The following is a 12,811-nucleotide window of genomic DNA, read 5'->3' as shown; positions in this document are numbered from 1 at the left end:
AATACTGTGATTTTTTTTTTTTAAGATTTTATTTTATTTATTTGACAGAGAGAGAGAGAGAGCACAAGCAGGGGGAGCGGCAGACAGAGGGAGAGGGAGAAGCAGGCTCTCCGCCGAACAGGGAGCCCGACATGGGGCTCGATCCCAGGACCCTGGGATCATGACCTGAACTGAAGGCAGACCCTTAACCAACTGAGCCACCCTTGCCCACAGACTTTTCCAACTGGCCTCGGTGATTTTTTCTGCCTGAATCCCACGCCCCTCTGCCATTGATGAATAAATGGATAAAGGGCAGAGGAGAGAGGGAAATATTAGCAGTGTGATGTCTGGGCTCCGCAAGCCCCTACAGAGAGTTTGAGCCTAAAACCAAGACTGCTGAGGGAGAGAAGGCAATCCTAATTAAATCCGTGCCCAGAAATCTCCAGGAGACACCAGCCATCAAGGTGATGTGCGTGGTTTCTAGGAAGGGCTGGACAGGACCCCATGACCCAACTACAAACAAGCACTCAAGGAAAAAAGCTAAAGCTAATTTAACTAAACATATATCTGATGGTTGTTTGTGGTCCGCCTGCAAGTCCAAAGCCCCAGGAGCACCTGATGTGTATTCTGTATGGGAACAAAATGGAGAACACTCACACAAGATTTCCTCGAACCTTTAGTAATAATGCTAGGAACTTCACTTAATCAGAAGGATCGGGGTCAGGAAGGTTTAATTCTATTTTCTAGTGAACTGAGAGTAAAGACAGAAATTGTCTCTTATCCAGGAGAATGGTTTCTGGTAGTTACAATGCCCATAATCTGTGTCCTATGAATATTTCTGTTCATACATGGGAAGAAGACTCTGAGATGTGCTGATCAAATTTCATACTGCATAGGCTGGGGAAGATTGATAATGCGTTAGGTGGCAGAATTTTCATTCAAAAATCATTCAACAGGCGAAAATTCAGCAGACTTCTAAGAGATGAGACTAAAGCCTGCAAATAGTTTTTGTTGAAGTTGATCACACAAATAAAGCATGTGCAAACTTGGCTCGATAGCAGCAGATATGGGTTGCTACCCGCAGGTGACCAGGCACCGCTGCCGAAAATGCCAAAACAGTCTTCGGCGACACCCACAGAGACAGGTGCCAAAGGTGAACAGAGGCAGACGCTAGTTAAAGTAGTCAGGACGGACTGAATCAGGAAGAGGGAAGCGTCTGGCATGAGCTGAACTCCACTTCAGCTTGCACAGAGGTAACTGGGTGTCTGAGGGAATGGGGGAGTAGAGTCGGGGAAGGAAAAATGACAAAAGGGGGGAGGGGGTTGGTCCGTGTGACACCCCCGTCTGGGGGTCTGTGTGACACTCCCATCTGGGTTGGCAAACTGGCACTTCGTGCAGTTAGTCTCCTACCTCTCAGAGGCTGGGAGACAGTATCGCTGGAAAAACAAGAAATTCCTTTGACAGCCTTGGGTTTCCTAGCACTCCATCTCCTACCTCATCTTCTCTCCGTCGCTCTGCTTCTCTCCCAGCTGCCTGGATTTCTCTGCCTCGCCAACAGCATGGGAGAGAGGGTGAATGGAGGACCCAAGGGCGGAAGGTGGCCCCTCCCCAGCAACCTGGGTCATCGCTCTTCCATTGTAGACTAGCTGAAATTGAACTGGAATCTGAAGACTAACACCAGATTCCTGGGAAAGAGAGGGCAAAGAGCCTGGCTTGGGTCAGGAGGAACAGGGGAGGCAGAGGGGTTCGATGTAAGATAGTACCAACACCGCTTCAAGGTTCTCAACTCCCCCGGGAGTGAAGGAGCCCAGAGCTATGTGATTCACCCACGTTGAGTGAAGAGCGTGATTTCAGCGATTTCACCGGCAAAGGGGGTGGGTTTACACCATGCCGGGCCCTTTGCCAGCCTCTTGCAGAATGGTCAGGACCAAGGACACCTTCTGATGCCATCTGAGGGAGAGTAGTTCACTGGCTCACATGCTAATCAGGTTCCTATTTCCTAGAACTTATTTGGGGGGTTCTAACAACCCCTCCTCAGAGTTTCAGTGCTAGGTGAGGGCCAGTATGTGGTTCTGGCTCTCAGAGATCCCCACCGTGGCTCTTTTCTCCCCAGCCAACATTTATTCAACCGGAGAGCACTAGTCTGCTCTAAACCTGTGTCCTCACCTGGCTTTCCTGTCTACTGTTTAGTACACAGACGGTGATGCCCTGGTTCTTTTGGTCTTTCCAAGTCAAATACCTTTTTCTCTCAAAAATACTAACTTTTTACAAGTTGTGAGAGCCTATTTTGGATCACAAAAGCTGATGTGTGTCGAGCGCTTGGGACAGGCGTCGGTAATGCACGCCGACAGGGAAGGTGCAGGTAGTGACTTCAGGGGGTGTGGAGAATCTCAGTTTTATTCTGCTTCGTGTTAGAGATAATTTAGAAATAAGGAAACCATGATATATATGACCAGTTCTCTTTCCTCAGAGACCAGAGATACAGGAATCCCAAAGACTTTTTAAAAAGGGGGAGTGGGCAACAGAGGGGGCAGAAAATAGATGGTGTGACCATAGCCAACTCTGGCATTCCCCCAGGGCATGGCTAAATATGAGAATATTCAGCATTAAGGTTCCACAAAAGGTAACTCTACCCTCCCCTTTCTCACAGGCTCAGGAATTAAAGGTGTGAAATATAGTCAAGCCCAATTTCAACTTACCATCACCCTAGATTCACATAGCTCTTTTCCTCTCATTATCCAACTACCAGCCCCTGTTATATTCCCCTCAGAATCTTGCCCATGCAGTCTCTGGACCCATTTGCTGGATCCCTGCCTTGGGGATCTTGAATTTGCCTACATAGATCCCACTTGGGAGCAGGGGACCAGGGCTGTCTTTCCTTTGGAACGCTGGAGTGCCATATATTAAGCTGACCCTTTGCCCCGTGCTAAGAGGATCCATCCTGGACCGTGGAAAAGCCTCAGCCAAATGAGCAGCTGGCTCACATAGCCCAATCAATGCCTGGCAGCTGAGGAGAGCTGGGACCATCCCAAAGCCCCATGGCACTGAGGCTAAAGCAACTGCCCAATGACACGAAGCTCATTGGCAGACAGCAAATCTGGGGAAAGTGCCTGGTTCTCCAGCAGAGGGTTCTCCTACCAAGAAGTGCTTTCCAGCTGGATCCAGAGGCCCCAAGTGTTTAAACTTTCTATGAGCAGGGCATGCTGATGGGCCACTTGAGACACAAAGAGACATGATCCCTATCTATAAAGAGATTACAGAGCAGTCCAAGAGACATGGTGTACTCATTAAAAGGTAAATAACAATCTAAGGTAGTAAATAGAGTAAGTGAAAAAATGTCTGTTGATCACAGATCACTTCACATAGACTACCTGATTGGGTTCTTGCTACAGTAAGTCCTTGAAGGATTGCTCAGGGACAGCACTGGCCCAGATCTCATTCCCTTTCTAACTCCTCTGCTCCTGCCGGTGGAAGTTCTGTTCCCTTCTCAGAGATTCCTTGAGGAGTCCAGTCTGCCCTTGGGCAAGGCTTTGCTCTCTGGGACACACTCTCATCTTCTCCAAAGATAGGAATGTGTGACCGACATGATGGCTGATATCCAGGCTAAGATGTCCATCTAGTGGCTACAGAAATAGGGATGAATCTTACCGTCAGACACAGAATCAGCTCCTGCGTGATGAAGGCTTCCGGATCTGCCCCAGAAGTCATCGCCGCGGCCTCCGTGCTCACCACGTTGTGCACATCACCACTGCAGGGTCCTCCCGGCCTGTTCACAGAGCACCTGTCTCCCTCCACGTGAACGGGAATCGGGTTTGCTTCAGCTCAGGGTCACCAGCACCCGCGCCTGGCAGGGCCAGTGCCCAGTGAGCATTTAGTGCACCGTACCGCATTTAGTTGAAATCAGAGGTATTCGTAGGTATTTCACCTTCCTTTCCTTTTAGTTTGCATCTACTTTAGAGTTCTGTACAGCTTACCTAAAGAGATGTCTTCTGTTGTTGACCAGCGCTACCGATCCACTTGTCCAGTCCTTCTTCCATTAAGATGCCCCTGACTTGGCACAGAGTCAATATTCAATGTCTGTGATATACCGAGAACAACCTGCCTACAACCCCACAGCATGAGATGATGAAGACCTAAGACTGTCCACACTCACATGACTTTACTATTCCAGGATATTCTTTCCCAGAAAGATGAAATAGCAAATTACATTATTGTTTGCTTAAATGTCCTAGGGCGCCTGGGTGGCTCAGTTGGTTAAGCATCTGCCTTCAGCTCAGGTCATGATCCCAGGGTCCTGGGATCAAGCCCCACATTGGGCTCGCTGCTCAGTGGAGAGCCTGCTTCTCCCTCTCCCTCTGCTGCTCCCCCTGCTCGTGCTCTCTCTCTCTCTGTCAAATGAATAAATAAAATCTTTTTAAAAAAACACAGAAATGTCCTAAAAATCCATGCATCTGAATAATACATCATTCAAATAGTCCCTTTCTCAGGCAACTAGACAAACCACTTGCTTATTAAACTATTTATTCATCAAGACCTGCTTCAAAAGCCTCATGTCACTGTTCCTGCCAAACTTAAACTGTTATATCATGGGCTTGTCCATTCCCAATCAGATATCATCATTGAAATGCCCACTGTAAATCAGACCCTGAAATTCTATAAACATCCATCCTTGATCTTTCTCTTCTGAGACCATTAAGACTCTGTCAAGGTGGTTTATACTCCTTTACTGCAATAAGTAATAAACTCAATTTTGCTTCGTCAGCAGGTTTTCCTGGTGGTCTTTTTGGGGGTTGGCACACTGTGTTTTGTTCAACTGAACCCTGTCCCAGGCCTGGCCCTGAAGCTGTCCTCAAGTCAAGATCAAAAAGCCCCAATCCTCTGTTGGGTTCATGCCAATTAAGGTGCATCTGAAGTCCACAAGCCAACGAATTGGCAAATAAATAATATTCTTCCCAGTAACACAGGACATATGTAATGGATTGGGGTTAAATTATCAAGATTGAACTGTTAATAGATTCTAGTTGCTACAAGAGAGAGGGCCAGATGTCTCTAGGAAAGCCGATTATGGTTGATACTCGGATGCATCAGGCTCCTGAGGAGCCTGACAAGAGGAACGCCAGCCATCTCCATCATAGGGTTTAAGGGCCTGCAAGCAGAGGTGTCACAAGCCACCTCTGAGCACCTGAATTGCCACAGTGTGAGACCCATTCCTTTTCATTTCCAGGACTTTATTTCTTAAGTGGAGTTAACATCCTGTCATCATTTTAGCCATTTCCTATGAAAACCTGCAGTCGGAGGTAGCTGCCATGCAGTTGAGAGCAAAGCCCTTCCTTGGAACAGAGAAGATAGGATCCCAAGAGCAAGAGATGAAGCCTCAGTGGCAAAATGCCAAGGCGCTGGACGTTCCTTGTTCCTAAGTCTCTTGACGTGGAAGACACTGCAGTAGAATGAGTACAAAAATGACCCGCATTTGTCACTCCTTTCTGTATCCACACCTCTCGTGAAGCAAAATGGCTTCTTCTCGCCGGGAAGCCATGTGGGAGGGTCAAGTGAGTGATCGCTACAGTCTTGTTGAATAAAACCACTGAGATTCAGGGTTTTACCTGCTGCCGCATCCAGGTCCTTAACAAAGACGCAGACCTTCATATGCACTGGAGGGAGGAGGTATGGAATTTGTATTTTCTTTTGAATGTGGGTCGAACAGAAATAGAAACATCACCCCACAGGAGCACAGAACTAGGGAGATGCTTTTCTACCCTGCTACCTTTTAAGTGCATTGCACTGAAATATTTATGCTTGCTGCTTTGCAAATATACAGAATCATATAAATGCTAAACTCATAACATTATTAATTTATTGGATATCTACAGGCCTTTAGCTCCAGGAATGTCAGGGAGTTGTTAAACGACAAGTAACTTTTTAAAAAAAATTCCAAGATAAAATAATGAAGTCAGCAGGAATGAATGGATACTTAATAAAGGACAGAAGCATGAGGTCAAAATAGAAGAAAGAAGTTCATTTCCATTCAGAAACACTGGTTGAGCTTCTACCACAGAACGGGTGTTTGTGTTTATTGTTAGAAATACAAAGATGGAGATATAGCCGCTGTTCTGGGGGAGCTTCATCCCGCGTGGGAGAAAAGGCCTAAAAAAATAAAACAGAGGCATTTATAGGAACCCTGACCTTCAAAAGGTGACATTGTCCATAAAAGAGCGAACTTGGGAAAGTCCACCCACTGGCATTGGAAGAATTACGTGGAAGATTATCCATCTTTGTCTGGGCTCTGAGTGGGAGAAAAGTTCTCCCTTCATAGTTTAAAACTTTGAACTGAGACATTGGATTTAAGGTCAGTTAGTCTAAAACCTTGGATCTGAGACTCTGGACTTAGCACTGGCTCAACATTTGGGAACAAGCAAACCCCAAGTTGCAAAAGTAACATTAAAATCAAGACTGGACTACTGTGGCAGATGGGTTTTTTCAACAATGGCCATGAGAACATTTCCCATGTCACATTCTTTTCTCCCAGTATGGCTTTGGCATGCCTACTATCAAAAGGTAGAGTTCACATTCCCTCCTCCTTAAATCTGGATTGGTTGGAACTAGGACAGAAGGGATGCTATGACTTTCAAGGCCAGGTCATAAAAGGCAAGATAGTAATTTTTTAGACTTTTTTTTTTGAGAAAGAGAAAGAGAGAGAGAGATAGAGAGAGAAAGTGTGCACATGACCAAGGGAGGGCGGCGGGGAGGAGGGGCAGAGGGAGAGAGAATCCCAAGCAGGTTCCACACCCAGTTCAGAGCCCAATGCAGGGCTCGATTTCATGACCCTGAGATCATGACCTGAGCCAAAATCAATAGTCGGACGCTTAACTGACTGAGCCACCCAGGTGCCCCTAAATAGACTTTATTAGAGCAGTTTTAGGTTCACAGAAAAATTGAGAGGAGGTTACAGAGATGTCCAGTATGCCCACTGCCTTCACACAGGCATAGCCTCCCCATTATGATTGTCTCCCACCAGAGTCGTTACCATCAGTGAACCTACACTGACATATCATATGTGCCCCAACACCACAGTTCACATTAGGGTTCACACTTGGTGTTGTACATTCTATGGGTTGGACAAATGGATGACATGTATCCATCATTATAGTATCTATACAGATACTATATGCCCTAAAAATACTATAAAGATACTATTCACCACCCTAGAAACCCTCTGTGCTCTCCCTATTCATCCTGTCTCCCCCCAGGCCCTGGAAGCCACTGCTGTTTTTATTATAACCACTACTCTTTTAGCCAGCTTTTTCCTGGTTCTCTTCAGGATGTTCACTGATGTTCAGCCACCATGCCGTGAGCCTAAGCAGCTATTTGCAGAGGCCATATGCAGGCATTCTAGCCAACAGTTCCAGCTGAGGTCCCAGCTGACAGCCAGAGCAACCACCAGACACATGATTAACAAGTCTTCAGATGATTCAGCACCCAGCCTTTGGTTCTTCTCAGCTGAGGTCCCAGATATTGTGGAGCAGAGACCAGCCATCTCTGCTCTGCCCATTTTGAACTCCTGTCCAACAGAAGCCGTAAGCATTATAAATGGTGCTTGTCTCAATGCCACTAGGCTAGAGGTGGTTAGTTATGCCGCAATAGTAACCAGAACAACTGGGGATGAGCCAGATGTAGAAAATAGGAGCAAATGTCAACCTTTTTGAAAAAACATTCTCACAACTCAAACCAATCAAAAGTACAAATACACATGTAAGAATTTTATCATAAACACAAGTCAGCAGACTCAATAAGCTAGAGAATTAGTCCCCAAGAACCCAAGATAACAATACAACAATCAGGAAGAGCACATAAAGTAAGTATCTTTAAAAATTTTTTAAATAACAAGCCAATGTAAAAATTAGGAATAGATTTTGCTGCTGCAAATAACACAAAACCAAAAATAACTGACTTAAACAAGATAGATTTTTTTTTTCTTATGTAGACAAAGCCCAGAAGAAAGAGGTTCTGGGACTGGTATGAGGGTTCAAAGAGGTTGGTGAACTCAGAATCCTTCCAGCTTGTTCTTCCATCATTCTCAAATCGTGGCCCGGGTCCTCTCTGCCATCACCACCAACTGCAGAAGGAGGGGAAACAGAGGTGAGAATGATTGCTACACCACACCTTCCATACCTGTGATTCTCTCCTCACTCTGTGCTCTCTTATGTCTCTTGGCTGCCAAACACCTGCCAAGTTTTATGCAGTCATCAATAATCTCTTCACCTCAACCTGATGTCCTCTCAGGAACTCGTTCAATTACTAGCTAAATAATAGGTAATTTCTATTGCCTACAGCATTGTAAGCAACGGAAAATTGACTTAGATATTCACCACAGATAATATTTACATAATAAAAGAGAGTTTTTGTCTTAACCCAAAAGAAACACAAATTAGAAAAAAAAAAAAAACTGGAGTAGGTCAGGCTCCAGAAGATACATACTTTGGGGGTCCTTTTTCTTTGGCTTTCAAATCCTATCACATACTGTGATCGACTCCACTCATGGGTGATGCTAAACCAATGTTTTCTCATCTGAAAAGAGAACGGACTACAAAAATGCATTCTAAAACCCTTGTAACAAAACAATCTTGCAACAACCAGAAATGTGCAGGGGTTGAATTTACTATGCTGCGTTGGGATGTGGTTGTGATTCAGGGAGACAGAGAGAGTAAGCATCTTCGAAAAGAAGATAGACACTCTCTCTGCTAGTGATCCAGAGAGAAGGTGGGAAGCCACAGAAGAAAAATGCTTGCTTTCTTCTGGGCAAGTCTTGGTTTGGATATCAAAGAATTTAATTATCTACCGAGGGTATTTCAACTAATGAATGAAAAGATAATCTTCCAGGATGGAGGGTTAGGTGGGAGCTAGACAGGGCACTAAAGACACAGTGTTCAGACTCAAAAGGTTCCCTCCCTTTGCATTCCACTTAGATGAAGGTCAAGAACAGGTTAAACTAATATACACACTGAAAGTGGTCACAAGAGTGTTTATCTTGGGGGTGAGCCTTCTGGGATGCTGGAAATGTTCTCTATCTTGATCTTGTTGGGGGTTTTATAAGTAGATACATCTGTAAACATTCATCAAGCCATACACTTAATATTTGTTTACTTACTGAATGTTACATCTCAATACAAATAAAAAATCTTTAAAATAGACTCCAATAAATGGAAGGTGATTGAATTCTACCAAGTTTTCTAGATGTATGTAACCTGTCATGTTTCGTTTCCTTCTATAAGCACTAAGCCTTCAGAAAAAAAGACGTTACAGCTTGGTTTGAGTATCACTGCGGAATGGTCACGTGTCCACACCGGAGCCAGCCCCAGAGCCCAGTGCAACAGAGGCTGTGGTGATTTGAAAGATTCATCAGGAATCTAAAAGCTGCAAAATCTAACTGCCCCGCCTCACAGAACATTCTCCCTCCATTGCCAACCGACGAGGATCTGGGTTCGCTTCTGCTAATGGGAATGGGGGTTTCCCTTGCAGCCCCTTCTGTATACTTTGGTACTCATGATCCAAGACCCTAACAGCAGCCTAAGAACCAAGATGTGTGTGGTATTACCAGGCAGACAAGCTGAGCAGTGGGACAATGAGCGCGTCCCCACTAGGACCCAGCCAAGCATGGGGATAGTCTCCACGAGTCAATCAGAGAGAGATGTTTGTCCAACTAGACCGTGACTTGTGCTTAGCACGGAATCTAGCCAGTATGTTGGATCCTCCAATGGGAAAATCTTTACCTAAAAGGATCATCTCAGTCCCTTTTCTAGGCTGGACTAGTCATGTGTGCTAACAAAGCTGTCTACTTGCCACAGCTTTTAACCATTTGCCTTAATAGGTGTTTCCAATTCCATTTTGTTCACAATAAATGTCAAGTTTCAGCTCCATTTCCTCCATTTTGAAGGCATTTTTGGTGCATTTCCACAGGCCTAACATAGCCTGTAACATAGTGAAACTTGGACTTAATGAGCCTTCTGTGTGTTTGACCATGTTCGGCTGCTTGTTCTTCCTGTAGTTAATGGGACACCAGTAGTGAGTGTCAGAAACCCCCAAACCAACCAACACAGCAGGATGGAATGTGAGCATGGTGGCCCCCCACTAAAGACCTACAGGGTGGGAGGAAGGCAGACAGTTCCCCCATGAGTGTGGGGAGGGTGGTGTGGGATTCTTGTCCCAGAAGTTTGGGGTGCCGGGCAGACACAGATGTCTCTATAACAAGGATAGAAAAGATCTGATATCTCCAGACAACAGAAACTCTTCCCTTAGGCTTTTTTCGGCACCGTGTATCCCCCCCAGACCTCTGTTCCAGGAGGCCTGTGTTCGCTCTATCAACCTGCCCAGGAGCCACCAAGGGGTTCAGTGAGGTGGGAAAGGGTAAAGAAAATAAAAAGGAGAGGTTGAAACAAGTTATCAGTGGAATGCTTCAGTTGCTCTTCTCCAACTTTGACATGCAGTTTATAAAACCGAATTCATATTCTCCAAAATTGTGATATTTTAACTTGCTGATATTCATCCAAATCTATTCCAGTCTTGGGGGAAAGTGGCAAATACCTACTAGGCTTCAAATATCTTTTATTGAGGGTTTTTTCTTTCCAGTATTTATGTGACATTTTTATTTCCTTCTTTATGAACTCTGCTCATGTCATTGGTGATAACAAAAAGATGATGATGGTGGGTTTTTTCTTACATATTCATAGATACACTTTATATATTAAGGAAAATGCCCATTATATTAGGAAAGGCAAATATTTTCCCAGTTGTTAATGGTTGCTTTATATTTTAACTTTTTACTGGTGTTCAATATATAGAAAAAAGTTTACAAATCTTACTGTGCAGATAAATAAGTTTTCACAAACTGAACATACATGTAAAACCAATATATAGGTCAAGAAACGTAACTGAAGAGGAATCACAAGAGAATCCCTTTTTATTCACCTTCCTGTCTCTACTCAGTTCCAAAGATAACCATTATTCTGTTTTCTAATATTATAGAATGGTATGTAAGTTTTAAAAATTTATGAAATTTAAATCAAACAATATGTAATTTTTATATCTTGTCTCTTATGTTTGTGATACTACATTTGCAATATTGTTTATAATATTATGTTTTTAAACTTCCTCCATTCTATTTTGTGTAGCAAGTGATCAATCATTATTACGTATAATATTGCATTATTTAAATTATACCATGTTTATTTATCCATTTTGTTCTTTTTTTATTTAAATTCAATTAATTAACCTTAACCACATAGTTTTTTCACTCTCCTCCTATTACGTCCTTCTTCCCAGCCCTAGGAGGTGCCCACTGAGTGTCAGGAAGCACCTGGAAGCACCTGGCCTAGGTACGGTGGGCTGAGGTGTTTGGTGACAAGGCTGACTCACCTGGAGCAGCGAGGGCTGGTGAGGTCACACAGACCAAACAAAGGCCCCACAAGGGGAGACACCTTCACAGACCAGGCTTTGCTAAAAGAATTGTATTAACTCTTTATTCCAGTGGGATTTTTTTTAAGATTTATGTATTTATTTGAGAGAGAGAGAATGCAGGGGGAAGGGGCAGAGGGAGAGGGAGAGAATCTCCAGCAGACTCCTCGCTGAGCTTAGGGCCCGACGTGGGGCTCAGTCTCATGACCCTGAGATCACAACCTGAGCGGAAACCAAGAGTCAGACCCTCAACAGACTGAGCCACCCGGGCGCCCCTATTCTGGTGGGATTTAGGTTTCTCTTAAATTCAGTGTGACAGGCCTAAATCTCTGAAGTGGCATCACTGTTGTTTTATAATGAGCTGGGTGAAGAGGGTGCCTGGGCAAGGAAGGGGTATTAAAGGCTCCAAAGTTTGTCTGGTACATCAGAGACTCTGTCATTCATTAAAATGACTTAAGCAACCAAGGGTTGTTCTCCCAATCAGAAATTAGACTATCTGGAGAAACCTCCAGAAAGCATATCGCTCTGGTTGCACGGCTGACACCACGCAAATGGAGACCCTCGATGCAGAACCAGGTATCGTGTCACCTGTTCAAAAATCATGGCAGGGTCCAGGCTGATGAGACACAATCACCCAAAACTCAGCTAACGTTTACGCTGTCGCTGTACAGAGGACCCAGTCCCCCGAGCAAGATGGATGAGAAAAGAAGAAGGTTATCAGCTTCTTTCTGCTCTCTGACCTGGGCCAAGTTTCCCGTCCGCTCCAGGCTGGGGGGAGGGGGGCAGAAAGGGCAAGACCAGAGACGGGTTCATGGACCTAATTGTGCTTGCTGAGCTCCGGCTGCATGACCGACGGCTTTGGTGACCCCAGCAGAGCCTGGGCCAGGCCTGCTGGGCAGCTGAAGGCTGCCGTAGCCTAAACTTCTAACAGAATGAGAAACGGCCACTTTTTAAAACTTACCAAAATAGCATCTTGCAGAGATGCTAATATATTAATATCTTAATGGCCTCTTACGCTGTCACAGGGGAACTAGGGGAGCAAAAACACTCCTGCCTCAGGGATGTACTGAGCAGGCAGCTTTTCAAAGAGCAGCCGTGTTGGTACTTGGGGCCTCAGTCACTCATACATCAATTAGGGACCTGGAGCACTGGGCAGGCTGCCCTGAGAGCATAAAGTGGCTTCCCGGGACACCATGTGGCTGGAGGGGCATTGTTTCCAGAGAGCCGAGTCCAAAAATGGAATGGCACGGAAAGATCGGGCAGTACTAACCACAGAGTGGTGAAGGCCCCTTCCCTGTGGAAAGAGCCAAGCACTCAATAGCGTCATGTCTGGACACCCCAGACTAAGGCTTGGCGTGCGGTGGGCTTGCGTGGGCTCAGCTGA

Source organism: Phoca vitulina, unplaced genomic scaffold, assembly GCF_004348235.1.
Source record: "Phoca vitulina isolate PV1807 unplaced genomic scaffold, GSC_HSeal_1.0 scaffold54, whole genome shotgun sequence".
Lineage (NCBI taxonomy): Eukaryota > Metazoa > Chordata > Mammalia > Carnivora > Phocidae > Phoca > Phoca vitulina.
The sequence above is the reverse complement of the archived record's forward strand: the minus strand, read 5'-3'. Positions refer to the sequence as shown.